General features: G+C 40.2%; 1 protein-coding gene across 5 annotated transcripts in view; it reads right to left on the bottom strand.

The window, feature by feature from the left end:
* SH3GL3 (SH3 domain containing GRB2 like 3, endophilin A3) overlaps positions 1 to 13,002 on the bottom strand; it is a 302,977-nt gene that overhangs the window by 183,900 nt on the left and 106,075 nt on the right. The window contains exon 1 of one of the 5 annotated variants that reach the window (XM_057721496.1): positions 3,902 to 3,931. The exons of the other annotated variants lie outside the window; for them this stretch is intronic. The gene's annotated coding sequence lies outside the window, so the exon portion shown is untranslated. Of the gene's footprint in view, positions 1 to 3,901; positions 3,932 to 13,002 lie in introns of those variants that run through there. 5 annotated transcript variants of the gene reach the window in all.

Genomic DNA, 13,002 nt, shown 5'->3' with positions numbered 1-13,002 from the left:
GATGCCAGCTACACCAGTCTCCCTGCCATTCTCTGCCCTCTTATTTATACTCATCTCTATCACAAGAAAAAACTCAACTATCGCTCAATATCCACAGCAATAATTTTTTAATTGTATGGTTTTTTAAATGAGCAAAATTAAAAGACAGGTGACAAAAAGAAAATATTTGCAACTTATATCACAAACATTGAACTTCAATACCCAATATAGGGACTTCCCTGGTGGCGCAGTCGTTAAGAATCCACCTGCCAATGCAGGGGACACGGGTTCAAGCCCTGGTTCAGGAAGATCCCACATGCCGTGGAACAACTAAGCCTGTGCACCACAATTACTGAGCCCGCACACTGCAACTACTGAAGCCCGAGTGCCTAGAGCCTGTGCTCTGCGACAGGAGAAGCCACCACAATGAGAAGCCCTCGCACCACAACGAAGAGTAGCCCCCACTCGCCGCAACTAGGGAAAGCCCTCAGGAAGCAATGAAGACCCAATACAGCAAAACAAACAAAAAAACAGACAAAAACTAATATAGCCAGACCCTAAAAGTTCTACATACCAACATTATCCAAATAGAAATATACTAAGAAAAAAATAACCATTTGTAGCAGCCACTGAGCCTTTGGAATGCCAGAGAAAGGCTGGGGTGTAGGAACAGGTGGGAAAAATCAGTCCCCAAAATTTGTATGTTGAAATCCTAACCCACCAGTACCACAGAATGTGACTGTATTTGGAGATTAAAGAGGTAATTAGGTTATAATGAAGTCATTAGGAGGGGCCCTAATCCAATAAAACTGGCGTCCTTGTAAGAGGAAACTTGGACACAGGCATTGCACAAAAGGAAGACACAGGGAGAAGATGACCACCTACAAAGCAAGGAGAGAGGCCTCAGAAGAAATCAACCCTGCCAACACCTTGATTTTGGACTTTCAACCTCCAGGACTGTGAGAAAATAAATTCTTGTTGTTTAAGCCTCCAGTCTGTGGTACCTTGTTATAGCAACCCTAGCAAACTAATACAGCCCAGAAGCAGCTCTGCTGGTGTTCAGAGAATCACAGTAGATTCTGTCTCACTTTCTATCTTCATGATGCTCCCAATTGTTGGCTTCCTTCTTTCAGCCCAGCTTCCTGCAGGGGCTGGAAATATGGCTACTGGCAGGTTTGGTGCCCCAGGGAAGGGTTCTGATTGGTCCAACAGGAGTCAAGTCTCCATCAATAGACCAATCACTTGAGGCCAGGAGTGTGGTATAGAATGATAGGTTCAGACAGTGTCAAGTGCATGCTCTCAATTGATCAAAGGTTCTGCCTGCCACTGCCACTGGTCTTGCTAATTTAAAGCAAGCCAGAGTTCCTACCTGAAGCTCCCCACTCTCTGACCTTCCAAAGTGTCACCCTGAGCAGAGCCACTTTCATGACAGATGAGGTAGACATTAACCAGCTGACTCTGAAAATCCAGAAGGACCCTAGGCCCTCTTTTAAAACATACATGCTCCTGGTAGTAGTTACATATAGAATTAATTGTTATGCTATTAATTTCTTGGTTTCTTCCTTATTTTTTTCTCTGTCGATGAATTGAGCAGAGTCCTGGAGATTGTGGAAATGTTCAAACAATAGTTCTGAGGGACTTCCCTGGAGGTCCAGTGGTTAAGACTTCGCCTTCCAATGCGGGGGGTGAGGGTTCAATCCCTGGTCGGGAAGCTAAGATCCCACATGCCTCATGGCCAAAAAACCAAAACATAAAGCAGAAGCAATATTGTAACAAATTCAATAAAGACTTTAAAAATGGTCTATATCAAAAAAAATCTTTAAAAAAATAGTTCTGAGAGGGAAGTGAGGAGAAAGAAACAAGTTTCACAGCTTTAAAACTTGCTGGGGCTGCCTCTGCCTTTGAGTTCTAATAATTCTTCATGTGAGATATGGAGTCAACATAAATATGTGGACTTCTCATTTAGATAATACCTAATCTAGAGGTCCTAGATTATTAAACAAAATTTACAAGTTCTTTGAAGTTATTTATCTCTTAAAGTACCATAATTTCTCTGTGCACCCCAAAAGAGAAAGTCAAAGAAACTTCACAAAATTTCAGCTTCTAGGTTCCTCCATCAATTTAAAATTGGGTATAAAGGCCTTGTCTTCCCTGGATCACTGGCTTTTAGAAGTTTCTCAGTTTCAAAGTTTTACTTGTAACAAGTAGCAGCCAAATCTCATGTTGTCTAGTCACCCACTAGGATGGAGTCATGGGAAGAAGGCTGGGTATGGATCAAGACAACAGGTGGTTGGACTTCCCTAGTGGTCCAGTGGTTAAGACTCCATGCTCCCAATGCAGGGGGCATGGGTTCGATCCCTGGTCAGGGGAGATCCCACGTGCCATGTGGCACGGCCAAAAAAATGTTTTTAAATAAATAAATCTTTTAAATTAAAAACATTAAGATGACAGGTGGTCAAGCTCCGGGAGAGCAACTAGGACAGATGACGGTGAAGCAGGGAGTGGGGGTTGCAGGGAGGGGGGATAGGCAGGGAGATGAGCCAAAGGAACCAGGGCTAAGAATTTGAGGAACCATGGGCAGATACCCAAAATACAAAATCTGGACCGTAAGACTGGGCCAATGTCTAGGCAAGGAATTTGGGTAACAGGCCTGGGGCCGCAGCAGCAAGTCTATTTGAGGACCCTGGATTGAGGCTGCTTTGCCGGAGCCGCCCGTCTGCATATGGCCCTGCCCAGAGTTGAGTGCCAATGGGATCTGGTAGTGTTTATAAAAATGTCTCCATGATCCCTCATCTGCCTCTGAATCTCCTGGATGGCTTATTCAAAACACAGATTACTTAGCTTCCCCTCATCCAGAGTCACCTCCTCCTACCAGACCAACCATAGGGCCAGTACTGAAGAAAGCCTTTCCATAACTCCCCACAATTATTTGTATACATGTAAATTTTTATACTTTACTGAAGTAGAGATTCGTGCCTTCAGAGAGGGGTAAATAGATACAGCTAGCTGGAAACGTATCCTTGATAGCAGAACAGCAGTCAGAACCACTATTTTTCCAACTTAGTAGATCTGGAAAGTTTGGCCCATGAGCCTGTCTTATCCCTTGACCTTGACCCTTCCAAGCTCCCCATTCCTGCTGTCCCTACTCAAAAGCACAGTCTGACTCCTATATCCTAGAATGATAGACTTGAGGTAGGAAGTCCTCAGGTTCCCCTCCCTCAGTGGGCAGGGACTTAAATAAGGTCACTATTCCTGGCAGACTGGCTCAGGACAAGGCATTCCCACCAACCCTGGCTCTATCTCCAATATGAGATCCAGCTCACAGGGTGGGCTGCTTTGACTCCCATTTTTAGTGTGTCTCTGCTAGCGCTTTGGGGAACTGAGGCCCTGGCCCTAATTGCTGACTGTTGGGATTCATTTTGCCTGAGCCATTTCTAGAGACTCTGCTTTGTGCCTGTTGAATAACCCCTTCAGACTCCATCCAATCAGCCCCATCCCAAGTGTCTGCCTAGTTCCAAACCTAGCACGTAGTAGATGCTATGAGAGGTAGCATGGATCTAAGGTGAAGTCACAAGACCAGAGGTCTGTCTTGGTTCTGCTCTCACCCTTGGGCCCCTTGGGTAAATCGGTTCCCCTTAGAGTACATGGACAGCTGTGTAACTCTAGATCACCAGCCCATGAATCCAGACAACATGAGACAACAACTGTCAACCCCAAAATCTAAGATATCCCTTTGGGTGATCTACAGGGTCCATTTGCAATAGTGAATCAGCCCCCTCTCTGCTTCACACTGACACCCCAAACATAGTCTCATTCAGAGGCTCATTAAACAGTCATATTGAAACTTTAGATCCAGCCACATGAAAAAGAAAAATCACTCCAGTTGCAAATATTAAGCATTTGAAGGAGACCAAATACACACTTGCTCAATACAGCCTGGTCTCAGCTTCCGCATCTGTAAAACTAGGCTCAGTCCCCAGATCCCTCAGGATGAACCAGCAGCTCCCAATGCCAGGAAAGTGCTTCAAAAACATCAGGTGAGCTGTACAAATGAGAGGTAATTTGACAAGTCAGCCAGCACAGAGCAGCCAGTCAAGTCAATGAAGAGAGCTCTAATGCACTTAAAAGCCCAGAAGCAAGCCCAGGCTGAGTAATAATGGCCTAAACACCATCAGGGATTTCCCAAGTCTAATTTCCAGGCCTGATGGCCACAGTGTTCCATCTCCATTGGGCTAATTAAGGCACAGCGGAGACAGAGTCTGACAGAGAAGCTCACCCTGGCCTTGGTCTAGATTTATGGAGAAGAGAAGTTGCCAAGAAGGTAAATTAGACATCAACAGGGCTTCCCCCAGGATGATGAGGTCTCAGGAGCATTAAGGCTGTGAGATTTAAAGTAAATATACATCATTGCTATGCAGGGAGACCAGGAGGTGTGGGAGTTAGAGTAAGGCCTTTTCCATTTGCTAACCATGTGGTCCTGGTGTACTTCACTATTCAAATCCTTCACTTCTTTATCTATAAACTGTAGTAGCTAATATTCTCTATCCCAAAAGGTCGTTGTGAAAATGAAACATATGTTAAATGGCAGTACTGGGCCTGGCACTGAATGAGTGCCCAATATATAGTAGCTATTTTTATATTATGTTATAATTGTCATGTTTTCTGCTGCAGTGAAATTCGCACAAGTGACCAGACCTGAGAAGTGAAAGTCTATTTATCATTCAGACCCAAAGACTCAGCTGAGCCCTGAATTGGGCATATGTTCCTTTGGGGAAGATATATTTACATGGAATGTATCTGCCTAAGGAGGCCACTGTTTCCCTCAGCTTCTTCAAATACCTGTCACTTTAGCCAAATTTATACAATGTATCTCTCCCCCAGAGTTCCCTAATCTTAGCTCTAGATGCTCCTCCCTCCCTTTTCTAACCACCCCTTCCCCACCAGTGTCATGAGCCACATTGGACCATCATGCAGGAAAGCCATAGCCTGTGCTCCCAACAAGTACAGAGGAATCCATGCCTCTCTCCTATTCTTTCTTATTCTGTTTCCAAAATAAGGTTATCTACATAATATCCCTGATTCTCAGCCAGGAACGTAGGTGCTAGCAGTTAAATTTTTCAGCTCAATAGAGGAAGAGTAAAGAAATTTCTATTGAGTAGAGCTGTCCAACATATATGCATATACATACATACATATATGCACATATTTTGTGAAAGAGAAATTCAAAGGGTCAAAGTCTAAATTAAAGTCCACCAAGTTCATACACTAGAAGACACATTGTTATTAAGTTTACTTCTCCCCAAAATTAATCTGTAGGTTAATTCCAATCAAATTCCCAAAGGATATTTTTTTGTTGAAATAGATGAGTTAATTATAAATTATACGTGGCAATACAAAGGACCTAGAGTAGTCAAAGGAATCTTGAAACAGAACGAAGCTTAAGGACACACACTACCTGATTTCAAAATATAATCATACTGTGGCTATAAAGCCACAGTAATCAGGAGAATGTGGTGTTAATGTAGGAACAGATAAATAGGTTAATGGCAGAGAATAGGGTCCAGAAATAGGCCCACACGTATAAAGACAATTGATTTTCAACCAAGGCACCAAGGCAATTCAATGGAGGAAATGAAATTTTTCAATAAGTAGGAGCTGAAACTATTAGATAAACATGTCAAAAAAAATAAACCTTGACTCCTATTGCATACCGCACACAAAAATTAATTTGAGATGGATTATTGATTTAAATATAAAAGCTAAGACTACAAATTTTCTAAGATAAAAAACCAGGAGAATAGGCAGATATTTCTTATAAAAGACACACACGCAAAGAAATTTTTGATAAATTGGATGGCATTAAAATCAACATATTCTGCTTATCAAAAGACACCACTGAGAAAATGAAATGGAGAACCACCTGTTGGGAGAAAATAATCACAATACATTTGTCTGAAGAAAGACTTGTATTTAGAATATTTAAGGAACTCCTACAAATCTACATGAAAAGACAAACAGTACAAGTAAAAATGGGCAAAAGACTTTGAACAGACATTTCACAAAAGAAAATATACAAATTACCAATAAGCCCATGAAAAGATGCTCAGCATCATTTGTCATCAGGGAAATGTAAGTTAAAACCCTTATGAGATACAATCTCACACCCACTAGAACAGCTACAATTAAAACCATTTGCAACACCAAGTATTGACAAGAATGTGGAGCAACTGGAACTCTCATACACTGTTGTTATGTACAAATTAATTTGCTGGTACACAATTACTTTGAAATGGTTTGGCAGTTTCTTATAAAGTTAAACATACAACCATCCTATGATATGACTAGGTATTTACCTAAGAAAAATGAAAACACTTTTCCTAAAAGAGACATACAAGAATGTTTATAACAACTCTATGATAGCCAAAAACAACCAAGTGTCCATCAATAGGCAGATAGTAAAATATTCACATAATGGACACTTTTTAGCAATAAAAATATAACAACTGATACATGCAACAACATGTATGAATGAATGTATATACATGAATTTGAGACCCATGGATGAATCTCAAAAATATTATGTTTCATAAAAAAAGCCAAACAAAGAAGAGTATATACCATATACTCCATTTATATGAAGCTCAAGAATAGGTAAAATTAATCTGTGGTGATAGAATTCAGAATAGTAGTTGCCTGTGGGGGATAGGATTTACTAAAAGGGGGCATGAAGGAACTTTCTGGGCTGATGGAAACAGTTTATGTCTTAATTATAATGATAGTTGCATAGGTACATACATTGATCAAATCTCATCAAACTGTATACTTAAGAGCTATGCATTTTACTGCACGTAAATTTTACCTAAAAAAAGAAAATGACCTTTAAATACATATTTCATTCTAGCTAGTAGGTTTGCTTTTTCACGGTGGGATATGTTAGTAATTCAGAAGCTACATTCTGTGTATTCCAGGCTAGAGTAAATGAGTAAATTCGTTGAGAATAATGAAAGCCAAATTTTTCACTGTTGGAGAAGGGAGTTAGAAATATGAAAACAGGAAGACTAGAATAAACCTTAGAGTGTTGGGTTGGAATAGAGGTATCAGTAGGAATGGTTTATGATATAAGGTTTTTGATTTAGAGATTGATATATTTCCTAGCCCTGACATCTGAGAGGGCCAAGAAGCGATGACTCCAGTAGGAATGAACACACCCAGTGCCCAGATTTGATTTCTAAATACTGTTCTTCTCTGAAAGGAGAATGGCTCCTTGAAGAAAGGGCTCATTCCAGGAATGGGGCAGGGATAGTACAATATGAACCTGAAACATCTCGTCCCACCAGAAAATATGGATGTATTTTTAAAAATGGTGGCAGTATGTCTAAAGGACACAGGAGCCTAACTGACAGGGCTCCCACTGGCTGAACCTTAAACAATTTGGGAATCAAATTAAATAATCATGAGGAAACAATTTGAGCATCAACTTGGATGAATTCTAACCCATGGAATAAAAACATGAATCCACAAGTCCACTCTGATATAAATAAATATAAGCTGACAACTCTTCCTAATGCATAGAAGAAATAATAAATGGAAGAATAATAGTTTTAAAATTATCAGTGAATGCTAGAATTGGTGGGTGAAAGTTTGATGAGTAACAGGGTATTTACATAATCTCAAAGTATCTCCCATAATTACAAAGGGGAAAATAGAACCTTACAGAGAAGAAACTTGCTGGACACCTCCTTAACTAAGTGATCAAAGTTAACATCACCAATATTATGACAAACTGACATCATGCCCCTCCTAATATGATACACAGACAATAACACAACTTCACTCCTGGGACATGTCTGCCAAAAATTAAAAATTTAAATCTAATCAGAGGAAACACCAAACTAACCCAAATCAAGGGACATGCTATAAAATAAATGACCTGTAGTCTTAAAAAATGTCAAAATTATGAAAGGAATAAAAAGCTCTACGAACTGTTCCAGGTTTAAGAGACTAACAATTCATAACAACTAAATGCAAAGAATAATTCTGGATTGGATTCTGAACCAGAAAAGAATAGCTATAAAGGACATAACTGGGACAACTGACAAAACTGAACATGGACCATGGATTGACAGAGAGTACTGTATCAGTGTTAAACTTCCCAACTGAGATGCTCATACTGTGATCATGTAGAGAACATCTTCGTCTTAGGAAATACACACCTGGCTATTTAGGGATAAGCGGGGCTGTCAACCAGTTTGGGCTACTGTAACAGAAAACTATAGACTGGGTGGCTTATAAACAACAGAAATTTATTTCTCACAGTTCTGAAGGCTGGCAAGTCCAAGATCAAGGTGCCAGCAGATCTGCTGTCTGGTGAGGACTCCCTGGTTCATAGATGGCCTTGTGTCCTTACATGGCAGAAGGAACAAGGGAACTCTCTGGGGTCTCTTTTATTTAAGGGCACTAATCCAATTCAGGAGGGCTCTACCCTCATGACCTAATCACCTCTGGAAAGGCCCCATCTCCAAATGTCATCATACTGGAGATTAGGTTTCAATGTATGAATTTGGGAGGGGCACACAAATATTCAGTGTATCACAGAGTCCAAATGCCTGCTACTTACTCTCAGGTGGTTCAAATAATAACAGTAATATGCGTATATGTATTATATATATAGGATGTGTATGTGTGTGTGTATACAGAGAGAGAGAGAGAGATTGATGAAGAAGCAAACGAGAGATATGCAAACAATTAGTGAATCTGGATAAAGGATGTACAGAAGTCCTTTGTACTGTTTTTGCAACTTTTCTAAAAGTTTGAAATTACTATATCAAAATTAAGTTTTATTCATTAGTTATCTTGACTGTATTCTTTTTAAATATAGCAAGAATGAAGGTATTTTTATTCCTTTCCCAGACCTCAAAACTCATGGGAAAAAAAAAGATGTGATTGTTGATGAGGCAAAGCTGTCCAAATCTGAAATCTGGATGGAGACAAGCGATCAGGCTGGGAGCCAACACATGCTTCTCCAGTTGGGTGTCTCAGTAAGAAGAATCTGAGAGAAAATGGATAGTGCAGGACTTTTATCAGGGATTGCTCTTAGATAAATACCTCTGGAACAAAGCGTAGGCAAGCAGGATTGGACAGAGAAAGGAAAGGAACTGTAATGCTGTCTCGATAAGAGTCTCAGTCCTTTCCTTGGGGAATCTTTGGAGCTGGGATGACCCTGGGGAAATGTCCCTGGTTTAAACTGGGGGGCTGGACCTTTATATCCCTGCATCAACCAGTCATGGGATGAGAGCCAAGGAAGGAGAGGGAACCCAAGAGAAGTTACAGAAAAAGGGAGAGGTGATATAACAAGACCACAAGAGAGACCCAATTCAAATCAGGTGTGAGAATAGCCTTAGAACGATGTAGATATGCTTCCTTTGAACTAAGTAGGAAAGTGAAGATAAATCATTTTTAAATAGGAAGCAGGTAAATCCGCTTACTCATGGCTATCTAAAAACCTAAAATATGTTTGAATTGAGAGAAAATTCTGCACCATTCCCAATGCTAGTTTATTTTATGACTTGTGAACAGAGATGAGTTCCTTTCATGTGCTGCAGAAGATATGGTAAAAAGCTAGAGGTGGTACCAGGCAGAACCCCTGGCACTTATGGGTGGAAATGTGGCCTTGTCACAAGTCCAAGCTGGGCTCCTGATCCAAACACCAAAAAGAATGAGCCTTTCCAACATTATGGCGCTGTGCAACTTATCTTGGCATCTGGACAATGCAGTAGCCAAGCTCTTGTAGCATTTCCATGTGCCTTTGAACCTGGATCCAAGAGATTTGTAGCAGCCCACGTGGACTGACAACAACATTCTTTATGTTTTATTAATAAACTTTTCTCGATTACTTTACTGTGTATGCAAGATTCTCAAAAGTGATTTGATTTTCTCAGAGCCTGCTAGCAACAAAAAGTATGACCAAGATGAACTGCGTAACTCACTATAGGGACTGCTTGTGTTTCCAAGTCTTCTCTTCTCGCTTTGTCTTGAAGGCTAGTTTTACAGTATGAATACAGCTTCTCTCCCTCTTCCTTAGGAAGGTCCAACTGCTGTAGGGTACACATCCTATTTCAAGGAGTTGTAGATTATTGCCCCTTTTAAAAATATTTCATGCAGTTTTTCTCTTATGCCAGGGTTTCTCAACCTTGACACTATTGACAGGTTGAGCTGGATAATTTTTTGTTGTGATGGAGAGCAGAAGAGGTTCTGTTCATTACAGGAAGTTTAGCAGCATCCCTGGCTTCTATCAGAAGCGCCCTGACCTCCCACCAGTTGTGACAAAAATGTCTCTAGATAGTGCCAGATGTCCTCCCAGGGGCAGAGTTGCCTCTGATTGAGAACCACTATCTTAAACTGAAATATTAGAAACGATTTCAAGTATTTTATAACTGCTACACTTTATAGCCTGTCTGTTTATTCCCAATACGAGGCTTTCATAAAAACCTGGGTGAGGTGTAATCCCAGCATCTAGCTGTCTCCCCAGGCATCTGTCCATCTCTCTGTTTGCAAATTGCAATGTCTCATTGATCCTTTCTTTCATAGAGTACATTATCCATTCATATTTTGACTCTAAGAGATGTTTGCTCAAATCATGTCTGCTGTGCATAATGGTCTCAGTAATTTAAAAGCTTCCTGCCAGCAGGCATTTCCCACTATTGACCGTGGTCTTCTGGAAAAAAGTATGTGGCTTTTGCATGAGTATGGTTGGGTCTCCCATTCTATTCCAAAGCTTCAAGTGTTGTCTTGTCTACAAACAAAATAATTGAGCATTGAGAGTTTGTATTCGTTTGTTTGCAATTTAAGTCCCTTGGAGATGCTGACTGGATAAAATCTCATGATGCTTCTGAAGGACAGAAACAGCAGCAGGCAGTGGATTTCTGGACTGAGAATCACAGAAGGCCACAACGATCTTTGAGAGGCACATTCTACATTAGTTTTATTCCTATCTCTGCCTCCTCTCTTCCATTATGAATGGGTTTTGTTTTTTAAGTCATTGGCATATTTCCTAATTTCAGACAGGTTCTGTGGGTCTAGCAGTGTTTGGAAATCCACATTGCGTATTGCATATTAGCAAACCATTTTTTTCCTTTTCTTGGAATAACTTTGCAATCTGGAAATGCTTCCATGTGGTAGAAATTGGTCCTCTCAACTTTGCTTAGAAAAGAAAAAAGAATGTATGCTTAGCAGCTAATTTCCCTTTAATACTAAGTAAATTTAGCAAAGGCCTTCCCTCTGAATCAACTGTTTCTCTTTCCATTTCTTCAACCAGAAATCCCACTCCTAGGCATATATCTGGAAAAAAAACCATAATTCGAAAGGATGCATGCACCCCAATGTTCACTGCAGCACTATTTACAATATTCAGGACATGGAAGTAACCTAAATGTCCATCAACAGAGGAATAGATAAAGAAGACGTGGTACAGATATACAATGGAATATTACTCAGCCATAAAAAGGAACAAAATAGTGCCATTTGCAGAGACACAGATGGACCTAGAGACTGTTATATGGAGTGAAGTATGTCAGAAAGAGAAAAACAAATAGCATATAATATCACTTATATGTGGAATCTAGAAAAATGGCACAGAGAACTTATTTGCAAAGCAGAAATAGAGTCACAGATGTAGAGAACAAACTTACAGTTAGCAAGGGGGGATGGGGCGGGGCATGGGATGAATTGGGAGATTGAGATTGACATATATACACTACTACGTATAAAATAGATAACTAATGAGAACCTACTGTATAGCACAGGGAACTCTACACAATGATCTGTTGTGACCTAAATGGGAAGGAAATCTAAAAACAGAGTGGATATATGCATAACTGATTCACTTTGCTGTATAACAGAAACTAACACAACATTGTAAAGCAACTATACTCCAATAAAACAAAACAAAACAAAACTCCATAACATGTTCTGTATGTTCCAGTCTTACAACAAGGTCATACATCTGATCATTCTGTCCTTCTCTCTCTAGAAAATTGTTCATCTCATATATTTTTTAATCTGTCGGTCATTCAAATAAATTAATGAGAGAAAAGAAATGAAGACATATATACAAATAACTAAGGCAGAGAGTAGAAAATAGTATGTGTATCATGCAAGACATATCAGTTAAATATTCTGAGGGTTCATTTATTTGAGGTTGCTTTTACTTTGTGGGGTCCTGAAATATTTCTTGCTATGATCATCTGTCCTTAAAATATTAAGGCACGATTTAGTGTCTTCTGCTGTTATTGCGTATCTGAGGGTCACATTGAACCCTTGGAATAATTTCCTGTGGCAAAAAGATTATCACTCTGCAGGCCCAGGAGACAGGGCAATCTCAGTAAGCCGCCTCCTTTGCTGCGTACAATGGAGCCCATCTTCACCTCATGACAGGTTACTGGTGAGATTAACAGTATACTACTGCCACAAAACACAAAGTACATAGAACAAAAGTAAGTTTCATGACAGTTGCCTCTGACATATTCTCAATTTTCCTTCTCCAGTGGTGCCTTTTCCTTCCCACCCTCATTAGAGAAATCCACCATCAGTCAGTTCAAATACTAAAGAATTTTAACTGTAGTACGAGGGAATTCAGAAGGCCCAGAGCAAGCATATTCTCTGTGAGTGTAATAGCCATTCTTCTGGCCCTGGCCCTAGAGGTTTTGGTTCTTCTTCTTTTCAGGGAAGGCCACAAAGATCTCTGAGAAGCACATGTTACATTAGTTTTATTCCTGACTGGGTTTGGGTTCACCTTTGGGGCAGAGAATGCTAATTGTCCCCTAATAGCCATCCCCTCCTTCTTCCTTTTAGTAATAGAACTTCCTGAGTTTTGCCTGAACACTTGCCCAACAAGTTAGAGTCAGCATTTCCCAGCTTTGTAGCTAAGTATAGACCGGTGTCTCAAGGTCACCAGATAGTGAGTGGCAGAGCTGGGATTCAAAGCTACATAAACAAAGAATATAGGCTGTCTGTTTTCTCACCATC

Source organism: Hippopotamus amphibius, chromosome 2 (genome assembly GCF_030028045.1).
Source record: "Hippopotamus amphibius kiboko isolate mHipAmp2 chromosome 2, mHipAmp2.hap2, whole genome shotgun sequence".
Lineage (NCBI taxonomy): Eukaryota > Metazoa > Chordata > Mammalia > Artiodactyla > Hippopotamidae > Hippopotamus > Hippopotamus amphibius.
Note: the sequence above shows the minus strand (reverse complement) of the source record. Positions and strands in the feature narration are given on the sequence as shown.